The following is a 13,305-nucleotide window of genomic DNA, read 5'->3' as shown; positions in this document are numbered from 1 at the left end:
GAGTTTGAACAACAAGGAAGACGGTGTAGAGTCTTATAATGTTTTCAATATGTCTTTTATGTGAGTTTTGCTGCACCGGTTCATCCTTGTGTTTGTTTCAAATAAGCCTTGCTAGCCTAAACCTTGTATCGAGAGGGAATACTTCTCATGCATCCAAAATACTTGAGCCAACCACTATGCCATTTGTGTCCACCATACCTACCTATACTACATGGTATTTTCCGCCATTCCAAAGTAAATTGCTTGAGTGCTACCTTTAAAATCCCATCATTCACCTTTGCAATATATAGCTCATGGGACAAATAGTTTAAAAACTATTGTGGTATTGAATATGTAATTATGCACTTTATCTCTTATTAAGTTGCTTGTTGTGCGATAACCATGTTTCGGGGACGCCATCAACTATTCATTGTTGAATTTCATGTGAGTTGCTATGCATGTCCGTCTTGTCTGAAGTAAGAGAGATCTACCACCTTATGGTTAAGCATGCATATTGTTAGAGAAGAACATTGGGCCGCTAACTAAAGCCATGATCCATGGTGGAAGTTTCAGTTTTGGACATATATCCTCAATCTCAAATGAGAAAATTATTAATTGTTGTTACATGCTTATGCATAAAAGAGGAGTCCATTATCTGTTGTCTATGTTGTCCCGGTATGGATGTCTAAGTTGAAGAATAATCAATAGCGAGAAATCCAATGCGAGCTTTCTCCTTAGACCTTTGTACAGGCGGCATAGAGGTACCCCTTTGTGACACTTGGTAAAAACATGTGCATTGTGATGATCCGGTAGTCCAAGCTAATTAGGACAAGGTGCGGGCACTATTAGTACACTATGCATGAGGCTTGCAACTTATAAGATATAATTTACATGATGCATATGCTTTATTACTACCGTTGACAAAATTGTTTTATGTTTTCAAAATCAAAGCTCTAGCACAAATATAGCAATCGATGCTTTTCCTCTATGAGGACCATTCTTTTACTTTCAATGTTGAGTCAGTTCACCTATTTCTCTCCACCTCAAGAAGCAAACACTTGTGTGAACTGTGCATTGATTCCTACATACTTGCTTATTGCACTTATTATATTACTCTATGTTGACAATATCCATGAGATATACATGTTACAAGTTGAAAGCAACCGCTGAAACTTAATCTTCTTTTGTGTTGCTTCAATACCTTTACTTTGAATTATTGCTTTATGAGTTAACTCTTATGCAAGACTTATTGATGCTTGTCTTGAAGTGCTATTCATGAAAAGTCTTTGCTATATGATTCACTTGTTTACTCATGTCATATACATTGTTTTGATCGCTGCATTCACTACATATGCTTTACAAATAGTATGATCAAGATTATGATGGCATGTCACTCCAGAAATTATCTGTGTTATCGTTTTACCTGCTCGGGACGAGCAGAACTAAGCTTGGGGATGCTGATACGTCTCCGACGTATCGATAATTTCTTATGTTCCATGCCACATTATTGATGTTATCTACATGTTTTATGCACACTTTATGTCATATTCGTGCATTTTTACGGAACTAACCTATTAACAAGATGCTTTGAAGTGCAGTTGCTATTTTCTGCTGTTTTTGGTTTCAGAAATCCTAGTAAGGAAATATTCTCGGAATTGGACGAAATCAAAGCCCAGGGGCCTATTTTCTCACGAAGCTTCCAGAAGTCCGAAGGAGAGACGAAGAGGGGCCATGGAGGGGCCACACTATAGGGCGGCGCGGCCCCCCCCCTTGGCCGCGCGGCCCTGTGGTGTGGGGCCCCCGTGCCGCCTCTTGACCTGCCCTTTCGCCTATAAAAAGTCTCCGTGACGAAAACCCCGCATCGAGAACCACGATACGAAAAACCTTCTAGAGACGCCGCCGCCGCCGATCCCATCTCGGGGATCCGGAGATCGCCTCCGGCACCCTGCGGAGAGGGGAATCATCTCCCCGGAGGACTCTACGCCGCCATGGTCGCCTCCGGTGTGATGTGTGAGTAGTCTACCCCTGGACTATGGGTCCATAGCAGTAGCTAGATGGTTGTCTTCTCCCCATTGTGCTATCATTGTCGGATCTTGTGAGCTGCCTAACATGATCAAGATCATCTATCTGTAATTCTATATGTTGCGTTTGTTGGGATCCGATGAATAGAGAATACTTGTTATGTTGATTATCAAAGTTATATCTATGTGTTGTTTATGATCTTGCATGCTCTCCGTTATTAGTAGATGCTCTGGCCAAGTTGATGCTAGTAACTCCAAGAGGGAGTATTTATGCTCGATAGTGGGTTCATGCCTCTGTGAATCTGGAGGAGTGACAAGAACCACTAAGGTTATGGATGTGCTGTTGCCACTAGGGATAAAACATTAGTGCTATGTTCAAGGATGTAGTCACTAGTTACATTACGCGCAATACTTAATGCAATTGTCTGTTGTTAGCAACTTAATACTGGAGGGGGTTCGGATGATAACCTGAAGGTGGACTTTTTAGGCATAGATGCAGTTGGATGGCGGTCTATGTACTTTGTCGTAATGCCCAATTAAATCTCACTATACTCATCATGATATGTATGTGCATGGTCATGCTCTCTTTATTTGTCAATTGCCCAACTGTAATTTGTTCACCCAACATGCTGTTCGTCTTATGGGAGAGACACCTCTAGTGAACTGTGGACCCCGGTCCAATTCTCTTTACTGAAATACAATCTACTTTGCCAATCTTTGTTCTCTTGTTTTCTGCAAACAATCATCTTCCACACAATACGGTTAACTCTTTGTTACAGCAAGCCGGTGAGATTGACAACCTCACTGTTTCGTTGGGGCAAAGTATCTTGGTTGTGTTGTGCGGGTTCCACGTTGGCGCCGGAATCACTGGTGTTGCGCCGCACTACATCTCGCCGCCATCAACCTTCAACGTGCTTCTTGACTCCTACTGGTCCGATTAAACCTTGGTTTCTTACTGAGGGAAACTTGCCGCTGTGCGCATCACACCTTCCTCTTGGGGTTCCCAACGGACGTGCCAACCACACGCATCAGCGCCTATAAAAGGAGACCTCCCCTCGTCGATCGGAGCACACCACCGCACTCGCCACCTCTCACTGCTTCTCAACCACCACACCACTCGCCAATCGGAAGCTCACCGCCGCGGAAGCTCTGCAGCAATCGCCGGCGATCCCGACCACCTCAGGCGACGCCACTGCTACCAGGAGACTCGCCGTCGTCCACAACTTCACCGAGCACACTGCCAACCCTAGCTAGAGCCGCCGTAAGCTCTCCGACCCCCTACCCTCGCCGCCAGACCCTCGGCCTCTTGCCGGAGAAGACGATGCACTGGCACCGTCCGATCCTGTTCTAATCCTACGCCTCTGGTTAATCCATACCGATTCGGTGTTTAAACGCCGCTGACAGGTGGAGCCCCCTTGTCAGGCAGCCCACGCGGGCACAGACGCGTGGTGGGCTGGCCTTGGGCCGTTTTAAACCCTTTCAGCCCATTTAGCTTTCCCGCCAGCCCAGTTAATTCAAATGGTATTTAATCAATTCCAAATAATTCCAATACTGCCCAAATTTTGAAATTCAATAGATTCAAATTGGCTTAACCAAATTCAATGAATTTTATATTGTTGGAAAGCTAATGAAAATATCTATAAAATGCCACTGGTCCCATGACCAGATTAGTTGTAGAATTAATTTGATAAAAAGAAGAAGGCAGAGACTTTTCCCTATTCAAACAATTATTAAAAATCAACCAAAATAGATATTAAGTTAATTCCAACTCTAATAGCTCACATTTGACTTAAACTAATTGTTTATGCAATAAAATGGTGTGGTCACTTTGCATGATCATGCCCTAGTTTAATTAATGGACAATATGGCTAGTTTATGTAGTTGATATTGTAAAAAACTATTAAGTAAATTATATGAAGTCTTATACTTCATTTAAACTTTGTCTCACATGAATTCATGTGATGTTTGGACCCCTGGCCAAACTCACCTATATGAATTACTTAGAGATTTAAATCATATGTAGCACTATTAAATGGTATGAGGTGGTCTACCTCATTTAAATCATTTTCTCAAATGATAATGATGAATGTTTGACTTAGGTCAATATAAGTTCATATATGATTGTTTGAGAAATTAAATCTTAAGAAGATTTCAATGAGAGGAAATTATTTCTCAAGAACCCTATGGAAACTATCATTTACATATTAAGTAAAAGGAAGTAAATTCTCCTCAAGCAACACAACCCATGCACCCTAATTAGATTATTTGTGTGCATAAAATAGTTTGTGTGTTTATATGTGATACATGGAATAGCCATTGAATTAGTGAGTAATTATACTCGTATTCAAATTTAGACGCTAGCACCGGAGAGTACACCGAAGAAGAAGGTTGCTACCAGGAGGAGGAGGAGGAGAATTTTGAGAACTACCAAGGCAAGCTAATATTCTTGCAAAGTGCAAAGCCTCTTGGGGCAAGGCACCATGAATCTTACCTTTTCTTACATAAGCCTATCCCAAGTTTATACAATACAAGTTTTTACTTGTTTTCTCAATAAGTTGCTTTTATAGTTAACTTTGGTCAAAGTAAAGAGGTTTACTAGAGCAGTAAAGTTAGCTTTCATCAAGCAAAGCAAGATAGCACCCCTCATGATTTAGAGCTAGTGCTAATGAATAAAATTTGACTACTCTAGATGGGAACAATGTGAATTGAAATGAATTTGAAACCTTGGAATGATGATGCATTCCATTGAATGATTTTTGATGGTGAATATGACAAAGAGAAGATGGTGATTTTTGATAAACATGATATTGGTTGGAATGCGATACCTTTCCAATATTAAGTACCCCCACAATACCTGATTATGGGTAGGGCTTAACTGGAAGTTTATGCATCTTAGTATGGGTTCCCTCTGAACACACGTCATAGGGGTTACGCTTGAGGCTGCCTCCGTTGTTGAGAAATGATGTGAAATTGAGGTGAATTGTATGGCCAAGCCCTGTGCAGTTCCCAGGTTGACAGTTGGTCTTCACTGGGAGGCCAAGCTCATGGGGAGAGGTGCTCATACTAGGATTTGTAAGTGAAAGGTTATGGTTGATGATCCGCGTACTGTGTTACGATGATTCGGGGTAATCCCGACGGATGAAATCAAATGTTGTGGCACAAGTGTGCAACCTCTGCAGAGTGTAAACCTATTCGAATAGTCGCGTCCACGGTTACGGACGGTTGGAAAGGCCATACAGTTTCCGATGTCATATCTTTGAAAATGATGTTGAAAGAAGAGGGTGAAATGAATTGTGGTGAATTGAATTGAAATCACCACTTGAATGGTGGGAATGACACTAATGTTCCCACTTGAGTTAGTTAGCATTTGAATAAGCTTTTCTCCAATACTTGTGAACTAAAACTGGCTTTATGCAAATAAACTAGAGCTTAGCAAACCTTACTAGAATGTCTAGCACTTACATTAGTATTAGTTTGCGAGTACTTAAAGTACTCACGGCTTTGTCCCTAGCTATTCAAATGGCCAGAGTATGAAGATGAGCAAGGAGATGACCAGCAGGACGCCTACGACAACTAGGAGTCTTCCGACGTCAAGCGTTGGCCTGTGGACTAGAGAGTCCTTGTATCTTACGCTTCCGCTATGAACTTGTGTTTGTTCGTTGATCAATAGATCAACTATTCGTGTAATATGGATGATGTGATTCCAAGTTGTAAGACATTATGGTTTGTAATGAATGATGACTGTGATACTTAACTATTATGCCTCGCAACAACAATATTCCTGGGATTGCGATGTATGACATAATAGGCATTCGGACTTAAAAATCCGGGTGTTGACAAGTTGGTATCAGAGCCATTGTTTGACCTTAGAAGACCTTAGTTAGAATGGGCGTTCTGAAAAACTTAACTTTGAAATCAAAGGAAGAAAATATTTATGAAAAGTTACTTACAATCTTGCCTTTGAGACTTTTCAAAAATTTGATGAATCATGTTCTATCTTATTTGAATCTACTTAAAATTTTGCCACACTTTACACTCTCTAACTTACTCATCCAATTCTCTTTTAGATGGAGCCGAATGAACCCATCAACACCAAGTTTTACCAGCTTGGCAACGGAGGGAGCTTGATCTTCGAGCACGACCTCAACGCCGTCTCTGACTTCCTTGGGCGCCCACAACCCGAGTTTCACGGGGTTCAGCTGGACGACACGCCCGGAGGAGAGTTCAAGTGGGTGATCACTGCCGACTTGAGGGGCAAGATGGAGCCTCCCACCTCGGAGAGGATTCTCTTCTCCTTCCGCGAGAGCAACTGGCTCGACGAACTCGCACGTGGCCTTCAGGAGGCACTTGCGTGCCTCTGTGGACAGAACGTGGTGTGCATCCTCGCTTCGCGCTACGCGCATCTCGTGAGGCGTGATGCCATGGGAGTTCCCATGGAGCTGCAGCCGCACCCGGAGTTGAGGCACCATGCTGAGCACCTGGACTTCATGCTCTATCAGACTCAGAAGGACCTCGACGCCACTCGCGCTTACGCGAACCAGACCCATGCTCACATCATCGAGCAGGGTGAGGCGATCAAGCTACTCAACAACGATCGCAAGAGCCTTTGCCAGCAACGTGCCAAGAAGGACGCTACGATTGTGCGCCTTCGCGCCAAGATCGCGTCACTCGAGGCCACTGTCAAGGCCCAGGAGGATCAGATCAGAGAGCTGGAGGATAACGACGGAGGCATCGACCTTCAGGGAGGAGGAGCCTTCCTGAGCGACGACGATGACTTTGAGGAGGACGAGTTCACCGAGGAGGAGGACTACGAGTTCCTGGAGGTAGGACCCGATGACTACGTCCCGATCGATGTCGAGGATGAGGAGTAGTTGCACTAGTTTCACTTATGTAGGTGTGAGTTGTATCCCGTCCCTTGTATCGTAGCATGAGAATGGTTCTTAAAACCATTGGAGTATGAGTGTGTTAGTTTGTACTATGTGTTGAATGAATGAATGAATGAATGTTATGTTTGTCATGAAAAATTTACAAATTTTCAAATGTTTTCAAACATAACCAAAATGAACCATAGAATGTTCCCTCTCATCTCATGATCTTCTATATCTTCAGATGGCCCCTCCCAATCGCACCAACGACGCGATGATGCAACTGTTGCAAACCTTGCTTGCCGACAGGGAGACAGAAAGAGCCGAACGCCAAGCCAACCTCAACGCTTTGCAGAACATCGCCAATCAAGGACATGGAAATCATGACCACCCTGGATCCAAGCTCAAGAACTTCCAGAACACCAATCCCCCTGTGTTTAGCAAGACCGAGGAACCCCTCGACGCCGACGACTGGCTCCAGACTGTGGAGAACAACCTGGAAGTAGCCGGAGTGGAAGCCAACGAGAAAGTCTTGTTTGCCACTCACTATCTCGCTGTACCAGCCCGCGCTTGGTGGACAAGCACCCGTGCCATGAACGGAGGTCAGTTCATGACTTGGGAGGATTTCAAGCTCAAGTTCAGCAAGTACCATGTACCCCCGGGTCTTATCAAAAAGATGAGGGATGAGTTCCGTGAACTGAAACAAGGTCGCATGACGGTGGTAGAATACCGTGACAAGTTTCTCACACTGTCGAGATATGCCCTTGATGAAACCGACACCATTGAGAAGAGGAAGGAGAGATTCCTGAACGGACTGCATGATGAGATGCAGACTGTCCTCGTCAACATCCCCTTCGCCGACCTTGAAGCCCTTGTTGACTCCGCCATCCAGATGGAGGGCAAGTTGAACCAAGCCAATGAGAACCTCAAGCGCCGCATGGCGAATCAAAGTGGGTCTAGCCATACCCAGAGTTTTGCCCCAGCCCAAGCGGAGGTTTCACTCCGAGGAACAACAAGCCACCGATGCAGAACTCGCGCCCCGGTTATCAGAACCGGAGTAGAGGAAACTCCAAGCTAGGAGGCTACAACAACTACAACAACAACAACTACTACAACCGCGCTCCTCCCAGAGCCCCCAACAACAACAAAAACAACACCAACACCGCTCCCAGAACCGGAAGCAACACCGTCCCCGTTGCGAACAAGCAGGACAAGACCACCATTACTTGCTATGAGTGTGGTGTAGTGGGGCACTACTCCAACGAGTGTCCCAAGCGTCTTGCCAAGCTCACCGGCAACACCGCAGCACCTGCTCAGCAGCAACGCCATGTCTCCACCGGCAAGAAGTTCGCCCCCAACAACCCCAATAACCTCAACGGCCGCCTCTACCACATGAACGCCGAAGAAGCCCAGGAAGCACCAGATGTTGTACTGGGTATGTTTTCTGTCAACCACATCCCTGCCAGAGTGTTGTTTGATTCCGGAGCATCTCATTCTTTTGTCACCGAAGACTTTGCATCAACAAGTAAAATTCAACCCCTCAGTTTGAAGCATGTTATGATAGTTCAAAAATCCCCGGATCAACCACCAAAGCCAGAAAATTTTGCAAAAATGTACCAATCAAAATCCATGATGTAGATTTCTATGCCAATCTAATCATTCTGGGAACCAAAGGTTTGGAAGTTGTCCTAGGAATGGACTGGATGTCCAAACACAATGGATTGATAGACTGTGCCAAGAAAGCCATAACCATGACTAGCAGCACCGGTATCGTAGTAGAGCACGTCTCTGAAAAACTACCCAGAAAATTTACCTGCAACCAAAGTGTATCCAAGCCAACTCTGGATCAAATCAGGGTCGTTTGTCGCTACCCTGATGTGTTTCCGGATGATCTACCCGGTATGCCCCCGGATCGGGATATCGAGTTTATCATCGAGTTAATCCCCGGAACTGGACCCATAGCCCAGAGAGCCTACAGCATGAACGCAACCGAGCTTGTGGAGCTGAAGAAACAAATAGATGATATGTTGGCCAAAGGTCTGATTAGACCTAGTGCATCCCCCTGGAGATCACCAGTTTTGTTTGTGGACAAGAAGGATGGTGCAAATCGTTTATGTACGGACTATCGTAAGCTTAACGATGTCACTATCAAAAACAAATACCCCTTACCCAAGATAGAAGACTTGTTTGATCAACTCACCGGAGCCAGAGTGTTCTCCAAGATAGATCTTAGAACTGGATATCATCAGCTGAAAATCCGAGCCACCGACATTCCAAAAACTGCCTTTACCACCAGATATGGGTTGTATGAGTACAACGTCATGTCATTTGGACTGACCAATGCCCCCGCTTATTTCATGAATCTCATGAATAAGATCTTCATGAACTTTTTGGACAAATTTGTCGTTGTCTTCATCGATGACATCCTTGTGTACTCCAAGTCCGAAGAGGAACATGAACAGCATTTGGAGACTGTCCTAGAAACCCTTAGGCATCACCAGTTGTATGCCAAGTTCAGCAAGTGTGAGTTTTGGTTGGAAGAAGTGGGATTCCTGGGACACATCTTGTCTGCAGGAGGAATTGCCGTAGATCCCGCCAAAATCAAAACTGTTATGGAATGGCAAGCCCCAACCACCCAAACCGAGGTCCGCGCTTTTCTTGGATTAGCCGGATATTACCGCAGATTTGTAGAAGGCTTTTCGAGCATCGCTCGACCAATGACCCAACTGCTGAAGAAGGACAGGAAGTTCGAGTGGACAGACAAATGTGAAGAGAGCTTTCAACAGCTCAAGAGTAGACTGACAACAGCCCCCATCCTGATCATGCCCGATATCGCAAAGCCCTTTGACGTATATTGTGACGCATCCAAGACTGGTCTTGGGTGTGTACTTATGCAAGAAGGCAAGGTTGTATCCTACCTTTCAAGACAGCTAAAGCAACATGAACAGAACTACCCAACCCATGACCTCGAGCTTGCAGCCGTGGTCTTAGCCTTGAAAGTTTGGCGTCATTACCTCATGGGTAATTGATGCGAGATCTACTCCGACCACAAGAGCCTCAAATACATATTCACCCAGAAGGAGCTAAACATGAGACAACGCCGATGGATCGAATTGATCAAGGATTACGACATGGAGATTCACTACCACCCCGGCAAGGCCAATGTGGTAGCGGATGCTTTGAGTCGACTGCCGTGCCAGTTGAACTCCATGCTCGCAACTGAACAGCCCAGCTTGCATCAAGAGTTTGAACAGTTCAGACTTGAACTTGTTAGTGAAGGATTCCTAGCCAACATAGAACTGCAACCCACCTTGGTTAGCCAGATCAAGGAAGCCCAGAAGGACAACGCTAGCATCGACGGAATCAAGAAACAGATAGCCGCAGGAAAAGCCCCCGGATTCACCGTAGACGAAGCCGGAGTGCTTTGGTACAAAGAACGTCTCTGCGTACCATCAGACTCAGACTTGAAGCAAGTCATCCTGCAAGAAGCCCATGACACCCTTTATTCAATCCACCCCGGAGGTACCAAGATGTACCAAGACCTGAAGGAGCAATTTTGGTGGCACGGAATAAAGAGAGAAATCGGCAGCTACATCGCCAAGTGTGACATCTGTCAAAGAGTCAAGGCAGAACATCAACGACCCGCCGGACTGTTACAACCCCTCCAGATTCCAGAATGGAAATGGGACTCCGTAGGAATGGACTTTATCACCGGACTGCCCAAATCCAGCAAAGGCAATGATTCCATATGGGTAGTTATCGATAGATTGACCAAAGTCGCCCATTTCATCGCCGTCAAGACCACATACCAAGGCCCAAAATTAGCTGAACTGTACATCTCCAGAATAGTCGCCCTGCACGGAACCCCGAAGTCGATAGTGTCAGATAGAGGATCACAGTTCACCTCAAGATTCTGGCAGAAAGTGCATGAAGGACTGGGAACCCGTCTGAATTTCAGCACCGCCTATCACCCTTAGACCGACGGACAGACTGAGAGAGTCAACCAGATACTGGAGGACATGCTGAGAGCATGTGTACTGGAATACGGATCCAAGTGGGAAGACTGCCTACCTTACGCAGAATTCTCTTACAACAACAGCTACGAAGCTAGCCTACAGATGGCCCCATTTGAAGCCTTGTACGGAAGGAAATGCCGTACCCCCCTGAACTGGTCGGAAGTCGGAGAAAGCCAAGTTTTTGGCCCAGATGTTCTTCGTGAAGCCGAAGAGAAAGTACACAAGATCCGAGAGTACCTCAAGACGGCGCAATCAAGACAGAAGAGCTACGCCGACAAGAGACGTCGGGAGATGACCTTCGAGATTGGAGACTTCGTCTATCTCAAAGTATCCCCCTTGAAAGGAATGCAGAGATTTCAACTGAAAGGAAAGCTCGCACCCCGATATGTCGGACCTTTCAAAGTCCTCAGCCGCCGAGGAGAAGTATCCTATCAACTGGAGCTACCTGAAGAGATGTCGGCTGTACACGACGTGTTTCATATCTCACTCCTCCGGAAATGCCTTGAAGTCCCCGAGAAGACCGAAGTGTTCAAGAACATCGATCACCGATCGGTGGATATCAACCAGGACTTAACTTACCGCGAAGTGCCGATTCGCATCCTGGAGGAAGCTTACCGAACCACCCGCACCTGAAGCATAAAGTTTCTGAAGATACAATGGAGCAATCATACCGAGGATGAAGCCACATGGGAACGCGAAGATTTCATGAAGAAGGAGTACCCAGATCTCTTTAGTACCTAACTTTCTTTTCGATCTCGGGACGAGATCTTTTGTAAGGGGGAAGGGTTTGTAACATCCCAAATTTCAATAAAAGAAAGTTAGAAGAATTCCAGAGAGCAAAATTTTCAAACCAACAAAAACTTTTTAAATTGCATATAGTGCCATGCATAGGACTTGTGCATTTGATTGATATGCCATGATGATTGTTATTAGGTGTATATGATAAACCCTAAAACCCTAATGTGATCATGAGAAGATCACAAACCAAATAAATTAAAAAGAGGAAGAAATCTATTATATACTAAAAGCAAAATAAGAGTGTTTTTCGAGACACCAGGTTAATTCACATATGCTTTAAAAGTATAAATCATTGATATTTATCTCAACGTCTACGATTAAAAGATAATAAGTGTTACGTACAACAATTTAATGTACAAAACTAAACATGTGACACGTACGTGCCATATGAAAACACCTCATATAATAGACCTGCCCATTATATTTCTCAAAAAGAAAAGAAGATATTTCCTTTCACTACGTGTCTTTCTTCCTTTCCTTTGTTGATCGACCAGTCCATTGTATCCTATGGAATTTTTCCTTCTTTGCACGTATCCACCTTGGAAAGAAATAAGGGAATCTGAATATCCGATCCCTAGCCCCAAACTAACGGAAATAAATCAGAGAATCCGATCACTACCTAACCGTTTCTATTCGGTAAGAAAAAAAAAAGCTACCTTGGTACCTCCGTAGAAAAGCTGAGTCCATACAGAAAAAATAGTACATGGAAAGAAAGCTAGCTAGAACGCTGAAACATGATTCCATGCATCTTTTTGCTATGCTTCTTTAAAAATACAATATACTAATATCTGTTTGGAAATAATTTTCGTAGATTTGTTTAGATTGGAATATATCAAAAATTTGCTATGATTTAAACTTATACTATATACTAACCTCCGTTCAGAAATACTTGTGATGTATTTTTCTAGATCCACATGTATCCATACTAAAACGTATCTACATATATCTATCTATTATATACTTCAAATCAATATATGTGTACTTTTTTGAGACACCAGGTTAATCCATGTATTTTTAAAAATATAAGCCAATGATTTTAATCTTAACATGTTAAATTAAAAGATAAAAGGTGTTACGTACAATAATATATGTGTACAAAAGTAAGCTTATGGCAAGTCAAAAACATATGGATCCACACATTATGTTTTTACCTTGTCCACACGTGTTCATATCTCAAAGAAAAATAAATAAGAGTACAAGAAAAAAATATGTACATCACTAACATGTTCTATGGTTATATCACGTAAAAAAAGGAGTCCTGCTGCTCTACGTTAGATCGATATGGATTAGAAAAATCGATTTTTTCTAAAGGAACTAGACATTTGTGTGTGTTCAGCACATGGTAGATTACACATGGAATATACATAAGTAACATTAAATTGTTTAACTATATAACTTATACACCTAGAAAAATAGTGAGACATATCCAGTGTGCCTAAATTTTTTGATCACTCTCTTCATGCATGCATGTATTTTTAAATGGAACCAAGAAAAAAATTTGCCTAAAAAAGCAAATACCCAAACTCAATGGGATATGTACGTGAGAAAAAAAAACTAGCGTAAAAAATATAGGAAGGACCGTGGAGTTTATTCATCTCACGACGTGCTAAATTTAGCTTTAGAAGA

This window comes from Lolium perenne, chromosome 3, assembly GCF_019359855.2.
Source record: "Lolium perenne isolate Kyuss_39 chromosome 3, Kyuss_2.0, whole genome shotgun sequence".
Lineage (NCBI taxonomy): Eukaryota > Viridiplantae > Streptophyta > Magnoliopsida > Poales > Poaceae > Lolium > Lolium perenne.
This window is presented reverse-complemented; position numbering follows the sequence as displayed.